Raw genomic sequence first — 12,186 nt, 5'->3', positions numbered from 1 at the left:
TTTACCACCAGATCGCCCCCCACTAGCCTGTCCACAGAGAAGCCTATCGAGAGCAACTGTCAGTTCAAATAGATTATCTAGAGAGTTCCCTTAGCTTGCAGCAGCCTCCCCCCCACACCAAAAAAAAAGAGGAAATCCTATAATAATTTAAACACACACACACACACACACAAGTATTATGCGGGTAGTCCAGACATGACCACGGGACCAGACCTGGGGAGAGGTGTTCCCACTAAGAACCAGACAGCCAGTGAGCAAGATGGGTGTTATTTTTCAGCCGTATTCTAGAAGAAAGTTCTTATACTAAAAGGAGAGGTGAGGCCTTGTGGGAATGCAAAGCCATAAAATTGAGTTTTAGGATGGATTCCCCTCCTGGGAATTAACAAATTGCGGTACTTCTGAAGTTGCTGATTCCTGCATTGTCCTCCCTGGATCAGCCACTATTATGACTTCCAAGCCATCCTCACACCTTCTACAGCTTTGTATTCTTCTTTTGAGGAAAGCACATCCTGATGCCCCTTTGACGTACTGGCACTTTACTATGTCAAGGTAGACAGAAGAGTTTTTGCCTTTTGATCCATCTAAGTTCCAAAGTAACAACCTCTCTATTCAGCTTATGCTTCCCCACCCCCAGAAGACAATAGGTCCAGATACACAAAGAGTACTTACTGTACTTATGGTTCAGATTTTCATCATTTTACATGTGGATTTGCCATAAAATTGTTGTGTGGCAACTCCTCACTATGCCCGTGTATCTAGTCTCTCCTTCCTTTTTAGTAATGGAATCCTCTCCCTTAGTTTTAGGAGAGAACATACTGCCAAGTAGGAACTACATTTCCCAGCCTACCCTTCAGTGAGGTATGGATCTGTGCGTTTGTTCTAGCCAATGGGATACGAGCAAAGGTGATATGTGCAATTTCTAAGACACAGCTTTTTTAAAGCAAGTTGCTTCCCCTTACCACCACCCCCCACTTCTGGAAGAGCCTGTTGGACCAATGGCTGGAAGACACAAGAGAAAGATAGGGGGAATCAACCCCTGAGCCTGGGTCCCTGGACCCACTAAGCAGTGCTGCCTTCCTGCCCTGGATTGCACCACCTATCGCTGGACTGTTATGTGAGAAATGAACATTCATCATATTTAAGCCACTTTATCTTGAGATCTCTTTGTACCTTAGCTATTATCCCAACTAATACACTCATCTTACTAGACTGTTTATCTAATGTCTTCCTTCCCAGTTGGGTTACTTCAATTCAACCAACATTTTGTGGGAGCCTTACCATGTGGTGAGACAGTGTTTTTCAAAGTAGGGTTCCCAGACCAGCGGCATCATCCTCGCCTGGGAATTGTTAGATATGCTGATCCACAAACCTCTACCCCAGCCTTCCTGAATGAGAAGCTCTGGGGGTGGAGCTCAGCAGTGGGTTGTTTTGTTTTGTTTTGTTTTTAAGTTTATTTTGAGAGAGAGAGCACATGCTCATGTGGGAGGGGGACAGAGAAAGAGGGAGACAGAATCCCAAGCATGTGGGCCTCGAACTCAGGAAGAGTGAGATCATGACCTGAGCTGAGATCAAGAGTCGGAGGTTTAACCAAATGAGCCACCCAGGAGCCCCTCAGCAATCAGTTTTAACAAGACTTTCAGGTGCTCTGGACACATGTTCATGTTTAAGAGCCACTGTGCTGGGGGATAAAAAAGGGATAAAAACCAGCTTCTGTCAAGGAATTTACATTAGAGAGTAAAAGGTGCAAATGGATAATCAGTCAGAAAAACATAATTATCGCCTTGACTGTTGGCTTATTTTCCTGTCTCCTCCTCCTTTTCATCAGATTAACTCAAAATATTTAGCTTAGGTTGTTTTTGTTTACATATGCAATTGTTTATAAACAGCCTAAAAATTTAGGTCATATGAGTGTATGCAAATCCTAAAGGGGGAGATAACTGCAGTTACATTTGTCATAGGGTAAACAGAGATTTGATCATCAATATTAGAATTGATGAGGCTCTCCCGAAGCCAAGAAAGACAAGAGGAGGGAGTTCTTTTACACTGTGGGTAGTGAAATTACAGTAATTAGTTCCCTATGAAGGATTATATGGCCTAGAAATAAAAACAGGCAAGCATGGGTTAAATTCATGGGTGAGAAAGTCAGAAAATGGCATTGAGCACAAGTCAGGAAGGTTCATATTATTCTCAAAGTCTCTGACGTCGGGGGGCGCCTGGGTGGCTCAGTCGGTTGAGCCGCCGACTTCAGCTCAGGTCATGATCTCGAGGTCCGTGAGTTCGAGCCCCGCGTCAGGCTCTGGGCTGATGGCTCAGAGCCTGGAGCCTGCTTCCGATTCTGTGTCTCCCTCTCTCTCTGCCCCTCCCCCATTCATGCTCTGTCTCTCTCTGTCTCAAAAATAAATAAATAAAAAGTTAAAAAAAAATTAAAAAAAAAATCAAATGACCATGGTATACAATCTGTTTAAAAAAAAAAAAAAAAAAAAAAAAAAAGTCTCTGACGTCGGTATCCTAAAAGGAAAGTACCATCTTTACTCTACTTCTCATCATAATCTTCAGTGTTCAGAATTCTAGGCTAGACCGGACTAGGCCAAGGTGGCATCGGTGATGGTCTGGAAAGGAGAATACCCAGGAATAAAGACTCCTGTGTTTAGTGTGTTCCTATAAAACCTGGTCACACTTCAGATTTAACGGGTGATAAAGGTAGAGGAAATAAAGGAGACAATGGATGCAATTCATAAAAGAATTTGTTATCATTCCAGAGTAAGGTCAGTTTGCCATGACTCTTATTAACAAGAGAAGAGACAATCCAGATCATCGAAATCTGTAGATAACCAAAAACGACATGAAATATTATTATTAGTAAACACAGCAAACTGATCGTATGTCTTTGGCATAGGAGCTACACACTTTAGATAGTGCTAACATGTAAAATAAGTGTTGTATGTCCCCAAACTGCCAAACTTAGGCACGCTAGACTCTTTGAGATAAGGAAGGGGCAGCAGTTAGCATTGCCGAAAGCTCTGTGAGTCTTTAGAAGAAAGGGTTTGATTTCCCCACCGACTGTTAGGAACAAACAGAAGTTATTCTAGCCCTGGCTTAAACGTTTTCAAAATCTTCCAGTGTCTTTAAACTACCATCCAGTTTGGTATGAGACGATCACTTTACTTCCTTCTTTCCCTCCTTTTCCCCTTAAGGATATTTCGTCTTCTTCCCCCAAAATACTGTCAGTCAGGAGTTCTGTTCCAAAAAACATGGAGGCAAAAGCATTCAACAGTCTGTAGGTGAGCAAGCTCTTAATTGCATTTTTATTGAGAGCAAATTGAACTGTGTGGGCAGGCCAGAAAGGGACCCCTCTGTGAGGCTCCAGCAGCCCCACCATTGCACCCTCGCGAGGATTCATGTTACAAGAATTACATCGTTGTGATCTGCTTCTGTTGGCTGACAAGGCCAAACAGACTCCTGGGTGTTGCAGGCAGGTTCACTCCTGTCAATCCTCAGGAACCTTCCAGAAGAGAGCTCATGTGGCCTCCAGAAGTCACTGTCTTTCTTCTTGTAGCTTTCGAATCTTTTACCAATTTAACATGTGGAGATATATTTGGCAAACTATAACAATATTTCATCTTCATAAACTTGTATAAAGCATAAGAAATCTTATCCCCATTGTACAGTGAAGTTTTCCCTGTGTACTTCAGCACTGACTACCCTACTTATCGCACTGGACATTTGCACCATAAATTTCTATTCATTTATCGTATGTGTCCTTGTTTGTAAGTGCCTCTGAGGGCACTGCAAAGTCATATGGCTTCACAAGACAGAGAACTATGTAAATTCATTAAATAGCTTAACAAATGTTTATTCAGCGCTTATTATGTGCCAGGCGCTGCTCTAGGCACCAGGGATACAGTGATGAACAAATAGACAGAAATCAATGTCTTCGAATTGACGTTGTCGTGGGGAGAGACAGACAACAAACCAACAAGGAAAGCGAATTAAGTCATAAGGTGATGAATGATGTGGAAATATACAGAAAATGGGGGTGGAGTGTGTTATGGACTGAAATGTGGCTCCCCCTGCGACTCCCTAAAATTCCTATGTTGAAGCCCTAACCTCCAGCACCTGGGAATGTGACTTATTGGGAGATAGGGCCTTTAAAAGGGTAATTAAGTTTAAAATGAGGCTGCTAGAGTGCAATCTGGCTGGCGTCTTTACAAGAAGAGATTAGGACACACAGAAGGACATCAGAGGTGCTCTTGCACAGAGAAAGGACCGTGTGAGGACACAGAGAGAAGGTGGCCACCTGCAGGCCAAGGAGAGAGGCCTCAGAAGAAACCAAACAGGCTGACACCTTGATCTAGAACTTGCAGCCTTCGCACATTTTCTGTTGTTCAACAGTTGGTGGTATCTTGTTATGACAGCCCTACTAAACTCATACAGTGTGCTTGTTTTATTTTATTTTTTTTATGGGAGCGAGAGACACCGAGCATGAGCGGGGAAGGGGCAGAGAGAGGGACACACAGAATCCGAAGCAGGCTCCGGGCTCTGAGCTATCAGCACAGAGCCCGACGTGGGGCTCGAACTCATGGACCGCAAGATCATGACCTGAGCTGAAGTCGGACACTTAACCAACTGAGCCACCCAGGCGTCCCCAGTGTACTTGTTTTAAATAGGGTTATCAAGGATGGTTTCACTGAGGTTAATTTTTAAGCAGAAAACTAACTGAGAGGAGGAAGGCAGTGATGTCACCTCTGGGGTAAGACCCATCAGGACAGAGAATGTCAAACACAAAAGCAGGAGCGTGCTTGACTTGTTTAGAGTAGCAAGAACATTGCGGGTAGAGTCGGGTGAATGAGAAGGACAGCGGTAGATGAGGACGGAACTGGAGTTCAGCCAGGGCCTTACGGGCCATTGTAAGATTTGGGCTTTTCCTTTAGGGCACTGGAATTGGAAAGCCATTGTAGGCTTAAGTTATAAAAGTTTCACGCTGGCTATTATGTTGGGAAATAGACTACAGGGGTCAGAGACGGACAAGGGAAGATGAGTTAGGGGGGCATTTTAATCATCCATATCAGAGGGGAGACTTGGAATAGGAGAATAGTGATGGAGGTGGTAGGACTCCATCCAGTTTGGGATACATGTGTGAAAGCAGGGCTAACGGGGTTTGCCGACAGATTGGTTGTGATATTTGAGAAGAAAAAGGAAGTCAAGGATGCCTTCATGCTTTTGACCTGAGAAGTTAGCAGCATGGCGTAGCTGTTTACTGAAAGGGGAAAGGCTGCAGGAAAAGCAAATTTGGAAAGATCAGGAGTTTGGTTTTGACATGTGGACATATTTAGCATGGAGTTGGATATTTAAAATTAGAGGTCAAGCAGAGGGCCGGGCTGGAGATATTAATTTGGGAGTCATCAAGATGGGGACAGCATTTCAAGCCAGGAGTCTTGAAGGAATTTCTGCATGTGTGAGTGGGGACAGAGAAAAGAGGAGGTCCAAGGACAGATCCTGTTTCGGTGTGGAGGGAAATGAGAAAATATGAACCAAGGAGACTGAGAAAGAAAAGCCAACATGACAGAAGAAAAACCAGACGAGAGTGTTGCCATGAGAGTGGAAGACACGCAAAAAGGCTGTTCTCCAGAAACGGACTGATCTACGTCAAGTCAAATGAGGGCTGGAAAGGACCACTGGATTTGGCATTGGGGTGGGGGGGGACTGGTGACCTTGATCAGACCAGTGTGGGTGGAGGGAGGGGTCAAAAGTTGAATATTTTAAGGGGAAATGGAAAGAGGGAGATGGGAGGGAGTGACCTGGACAGCACTCACAGAAGTAATGCTGTAAAGGGAAGCGGAGAAATGGAAAAGGAGGAGGGCGATATGGAATCAGGGGAGGATTTTGTTATTTTTTAAGTGGGGAAAAATAATTGCATGTTTGTACGCTGATGAGAATGATCCAGGGGAGAATGGAAATTTGGTGACGCAGGACTCAGAGGACAATTGCTGAAGGAACATCCTTGAGGGAGCGAGTGAGAAGGGTTGGGATCCAGAGCACATGTGCACAGGCTGGAGCTACATGGTGGGAGGGAGGGGGGGGCACGGAAGAGGAGGAAGAATAGATGGAAACGGGTACAGATGGATTTTTGCAAGTGCTAGTAAAGCAAGTAGTAGAAAGTCTCTTTGTTGCCTCAGTTTTCTTAGTGAGATAGGGATCAAGGTCCACAGCAGAGAATTAGGACAAGGAAGGCCATGTTGGAGGTTTGAGGAGTGGGGGCAGTCATAGGGAAAAGGAAAGAGAATGTGCCAGGCAGGTGTAATGGAACTGGCAGGCAGCATTTATGGGCTCACTTGAGGCTCGTGAATTTATGAGAGCAGTCAATGCGGTTGATTATTTTGCTCCAGCCATATTGCACTGTGTGGGGGTAGGCAGAGTGTAGGGAGAGTTGCATTTCACCTTGAGCTGGGCTTTGCTCAGCAAGGTAACTGCAACAAAGGTCGAAGTGGCAAAAGGATCTAAGTGTGTATAACAATGGCCATAGCATCCAAACCGGGCAAGGGGGAAAGTGAGGATGCGAGGGGCGTGGAAACAGTGAAAAGATGGCAAGATCAGTTGATGAAAGGTCCCAGTGGTGTCCCAAGAATGGAAGGAGTGAGCTGAAAAGACAGGAGGTGATGGTCTAAGCTTGATTTCAAGCTTTGGGGCATGTAATTCTTGGTATTGGTAAAACGTGAGGGATGGCCTAAGGAATGGTTGTATATATGGGGTGGAAAAGATGACCTCTGGAGAAGAGAAAGTCAAAGAAGCTAGGGTATTATAAAGATTATTTACTTCAATGTGCAACCACTGAGACTGTGCCCAGAGAGGTACTGGAGAGGGGGCCAGGAATGAAATCTCCAAGAAATGGAAGGGAGTGGCCTTGGGAGTCTGTAGCCTGATGGCCCCAGTTCCCAGCGAAGGGTTTTAGGGAGGAATGAGGGATAATGATCTAGAAGTGGCAATGAGGAACAAAAGGGACACTTCCTCCACCTGTAGCTGCCAGTATTGCATCTCAGCTGGAGCATGAGACCCCTCCCTCCCCCACATTTCCAGCACCTTCTGGCAGCAGGCCTGGGCTGGGTAGAGACCACGGGTAGTGAGCAAGGTCGTTTTTCCTTGGTCCGCACTTCGGAAGATGACAAGGTCAGGAGGGCATTGAGAGACGGGTGGTTGGTCATTGGGTTGTTATTTCTTAACCTATAGATGATCCATCATCGTTTGAGCCCTCAACAGACTTGTAATTTCGGTGTGGCCCTGTTGGTCTGATTCTTAATCTAAAGCGTTTGGTTTTTGTTGTTGTTGTTTTGTCTTGTTTATTTTGTTTAGAGGGGCTGGGAAAGTGAGGGGCCTGACAGCTAAATTAAGTCTGAGTCCTCTGAGACCATTTCAGAATATTTCAGACACTTCCGAATAGGGAGGCTTCCTTGGAACAAATTCTCTCTCAAATAAAGAGACCCAGAATATCTGGGATTCTCCAGGCAGGCACCCTTTCTAGGAATCTGCTCTGACTTCCCGGGGCTGCCTCGTTCTGGAGCTCTGAAGCCCCTGGATGGGGGTGGGACTGACGACAGTTGCTGCAGGCCTCTGCTTGCTGTGTGTTCCATCCCAGGGACACCCTTAAAGTGACATATTTTCTCTAGGCAAAGATGTTGCTTTGCACCTGACAGTCCTAATTTTTAGAATTGGTTCCTTAGTTTGGGCAGCTTTGATTTCCAGAAGGGTACCCATATTAGCCAGCTAAGAGGAAAAGAGTACTGGAATACGTGGTGATGCTGTCTTAAAAGACAATAAATTGGCTCAGAAGCTACTCCTAAAGACATTTCCAAAAAAGGCATTCCAAAAATGTTTTGAGCAATCATTTGTATAAGAGAGAATCCCAGAATTTCTTCTTTGAAGGACAATCTAATTTGAATAAATTCTGGTATTTAAATATATATATCTGCCCCATTGCTCTCCAGTCAGCTTTCTACCCTTTAATCCTTTAAAGAAAATTTAACTGATCAAAGGGAAGTCCTGCCTTAGTGACAGTTGCCATTCACCATTGTAACAGGCAGGATGTGTGGCTGAGGTAGAAAATACTTCTGATTTGGTGGAGTTGGGACCAAACTCCACACTGTTCACTTTTTTTTTTAAGTTTATTTATTTATTTTGAGAAAGAGAGAGCACAAGCAGGGGAGGGGCAGAAAGAGAGGGAGACAGAGAATCCCTCTGTGTGTTCCATCCCAGGGACACCATTAAAGTGACATATTTTCTGTAGGCAAAGATGTTGCTTTGCACCTGACAGTCCTAATCCACACTCAGCGCAGAACCTGATGTGGGGCTCGATCCCCCAAACCGTGAGATCACGACCTGAGCCGAAATCAAGAGTGGAACGCTCAACTGACAGCCGCCCAGGCACGCCCAACACTGTTGTTCACTTTCTAATTTAGCCAACATCCAATTCAAATACTTGAGACTTCTGAACATGTTAATGCAGAAACACAGTGAGGAATCAAAGGAGGAGGTACTCATTATTGGGAAGGCCAGCATTTTAAATGTCTGTGTATTGTGCTTTACATCTAGGTACAGGGTGTTAATGAGAGAGCTCCTTAAGAAAGCAGAAAGTCTTTCTATTTGGAAAGTCACAAGGAATGACAAACAACTTGACCTTGAGTGTCTACGTTTGCCATGGGGAAATTTTAAATGACAAAATACAAAAAGGGGTGGAAAACAGAAAGCTCCTTGAAATTGGGTTTTATGTCTCTTTTCATTACATAGTCTGACACAGGCACAGAAGCCTATGTAATACTTTGACTTCCTTGGGAAAATCCAATTGATTGGCACAGCTTTTCCAAAAATATAGCTTCCCTTGAGGACATATTAAGGGTGGCTCTTTCCCAGTTCTCTTTTGCCAAACAGCACACATTTATAGTAGAGGCTATCAAGGATGTACTTGGAATAAGGCCAAATCAACTAATGCCCAAGTGGATGGAACTTTTGGGATGATCTCATTAGGACCCACACAACCCCACTGAGTTAACCAGTCTTCACAGTTTACAATGACACAGCTAAGGAAAGCTGTGGGTGGGGGGAGTGGGGGAGCTCATATGGGAGAGTCATCTTCAGCTTAATTCATCCCCTTCTCTGTGTTTCACAGCCTCCTGGGGGAAGGTAAGGGGGGAGAGGATGTTGATTCTGGACAGAATCTGGGCGGGAGGAGATCTGACCCAATTGAAGGAGAAATCTGAACAGAAACTTCCCTACCCCTGGACCACTATATGTGGTCCCTCAGGATACCTGGCACTGCCCAAAGGAATGTCTAAATGTTAAATTTCTCTTAACATTTCCTAACTTAAATTCAGTCTTCTCCTTCCCCTTACTCTAAGATAATGGATCAATAAACCCAGCAGGATGTACTGAAAGTGTGTGTGTGTGTGTGTGTGTGTGTGTGTGTGTGTGTGTGTGTGTACATAAAGAAAGTATTAACTTTGAGCCTCATCTCAATATGCTACCATCTGTCAGGAACCCCCTCCCCAAAAAGTAAACCCATTAACCAAGGTCAGTCCCTCACAATCCAGCAAAACTTGTTTTACTTTGTATCACACACTCAGTCAAGAAATGTATCTTGGAGGAGTGTTCAACTGAATGGCGTTAAATATCTGATCCCCTTTGTGCAGCTTTGTTTTATACTTTTCAATTTGTCCATTCACGCAACAAATATTTCTTGAATGTTCTGAGCAAGGCACTACGCTGGGCACAGAGAAAGCCACGGTAAACATGGTAACGTATCAAGGATATTAATACTGATCAATAAAGCCCCCTAAAAATGATTCCTTGTGAAGCATTCCAAACAAATGGTTTTTAAACTTTGGTTATTATCTTCCCTTTCCTCTCCCAATGTGCCTTTTCAATCCTACTATAAAAGTACTGAGGGGTGCCTGGGTGGCTCAGTCGGTTAAGCAGCCGACTTCGGCTCAGGTCATGATCTCGCGGTCCGTGAGTTCGAGCCCCGCGTCGGGCTCTGTGCAGACAGCTCAGAGCCTGGAGCCTGCTTCCGATTCTGTGTCTCCCTCTCTCTGACCCTCCCCCGTTCATACTCTGTCCTCTCTCTGTCTCAAAAATAAATAAACATTAAAAAAAAATTTTTTTTTAAATAAAAAAAAAGTACTGAAAGTATTTTGGTGGAGTGAAATATGAAAAAAAAAAACAACAAAACAAGTTTGTGGTGTAAAAGGATAAATGAAATTGGCACTCTCTTCTCCTCTTAGAAACATGAGGACTCTGCCTGCTCTGGGGGTTCCTGTTCTTTTGGGAGCCCTCAGCTGGTCTTTAGCGGCAATGATGACATAAAGGAAAATTACATTCTGATGCAGAATTCAGCCCCTTCATCTTTCTCCTTTCTCTACAGCATGAAGCTAGGGGCCCATAGAGGATCTAATATCAAAAGGAAGAGGGTAATACCACTACATGGAGAAAAAAAAATAATTACCAAATTTCCTGAATAGTAAACAGCTTTAAAAAAAGAAGAAGTTGAACCCTTTGATAGCTTGGCCCTTGGTCGGCCTGTGAATGCCTTAAGGATTATATCATCAGACTGACTCCAGCAGCCCGTGCTATTGTTTCAGAAGGAGGAAACAACGAAGAAGGGGAGGGAGAAAAGGGGATGGGTGGGAGCAGGTCCGTCCTTAGGGAGGGGAGAGTTTGATTTTGAAGATGCAGTTATCAATGTTAGTGGTTGTGAGGCCAGAAAGACAAATTGAACAATTTCTCAGCGTCTGTGGAAAGGAAATTTCTCAGGGCCCTTCCTCCTTTTCTTGGGGGATTAACGTAAACGTTTGGATTCAATAACTTTTCTACCGCAGATGACATTAGCTCAAAAGAGAGATAAAGCGACCTCAAGTTGCCCAGGAAAAAAAAAAAAAAAAGTCATTGCTGTAAACTATCACCTGGGGGCAGTCTTGTGACTGTTAAGTTTCCTCGGCCCCATTCTAGTAGGGATTTCACTACTTTTTTCCTTCAAGTGCTCAGTTTCTTTATCTGAGGTTGAAGAGTGAGAAAAAAGGGCAAAGGGGAAGGAGGCTCGGGAACTAAGCCTCACACCCTCCCGAGTCAGGCGGCGGGAGGCGACACCCCGAGAACGTGCAGGAGGTTGAGAACAGTCACAAAGATCTTCCTTTGCGTCTTTGAAATGGAAAGCCTCAGAAGCCGAGGAGGCGGCGGGGTGGGGGCCGCAGACGGCGGGTCCTGGGATACTAACGACCCCCGCGCTGACCGCAAGGGCGAGTGGCCCGGGATTCCCGAGATTCCGGGAATTTACGGAGACTCCCCCCAACCCCGACCCCTGCACACACGCGTCCCCGCCTCCCTGCCCCACCGCGCCAGGCCTTCCCCGCGGGGGCCGAGACGCCCTGGCTCCGGCCCATGACCGCACGGGGACTATTTAGCTAAAGGGTGGGGGGCGTGGACCGTGCGGGGCGCTCACTGACCAACGTGGTCACTCCAGCTGCGGCAGCCAGGCGGGCCCCTCTCTGGCTGCAGCCACGGCGTACAGGCCGTAGCTTACCAGCCAGCGCGCTCCTTGGCCCGCGCCGGGGGAGCCTCCCGGCCCGAACCTGGGCATCCACAGCCGACCCCCAGGGGGCAGAGCTGGCCCAAGGCCGCCCGCCTCCGCCCACGGCCGGCCGGGGACGCGCGTCGCAGCGAGGCGGGCCCCGGGCTCACAGGCCGCGCCCTTGACAGTCAGGACGCGAGGCTGTCTGAACCCCGCGTGCCGTTTCCGACGGGCTTCGTGTCGTAGCATTAAGAGCACCGAAGACCTGGGCTAGGGGCTCCAGTCGGTGTAAGGGAAGCCGAGCGCAGCCTCCCCCCGGGCCGCGGGCCCCAGCGCGGAGCCTAGAGGGTTCTGTCCCTCCGCGTGCGTGTGCTGGGGCGGCCCGGGAAGCGGCTGAGCGCCAGGGGAGGCGGGCGTGCGAACCGTGAGAGTGTAAAGCAAAACCTGAGAGCCCCGAGCCCGAAACAAAGCCAGATCCTCGCTCCACAAACCAGCGGCGGGGAGCCCGGGTTTACGAGGGAGGACTTCCTCAAGACTTTACCTCCCCCCACAGGCCCACCGTGCACGCAGAACAAGGGGGCACCCGCAAAAGTCGGGAAGAGGGGAAGCCGGCTGGAGGACTTGGCCTCGGCTGC

The sequence above is a fragment of the Panthera leo genome, chromosome C1, assembly GCF_018350215.1.
Source record: "Panthera leo isolate Ple1 chromosome C1, P.leo_Ple1_pat1.1, whole genome shotgun sequence".
In the NCBI taxonomy this organism is placed as follows: Eukaryota; Metazoa; Chordata; class Mammalia; order Carnivora; family Felidae; genus Panthera; species Panthera leo.
The sequence above is the reverse complement of the archived record's forward strand: the minus strand, read 5'-3'. Positions refer to the sequence as shown.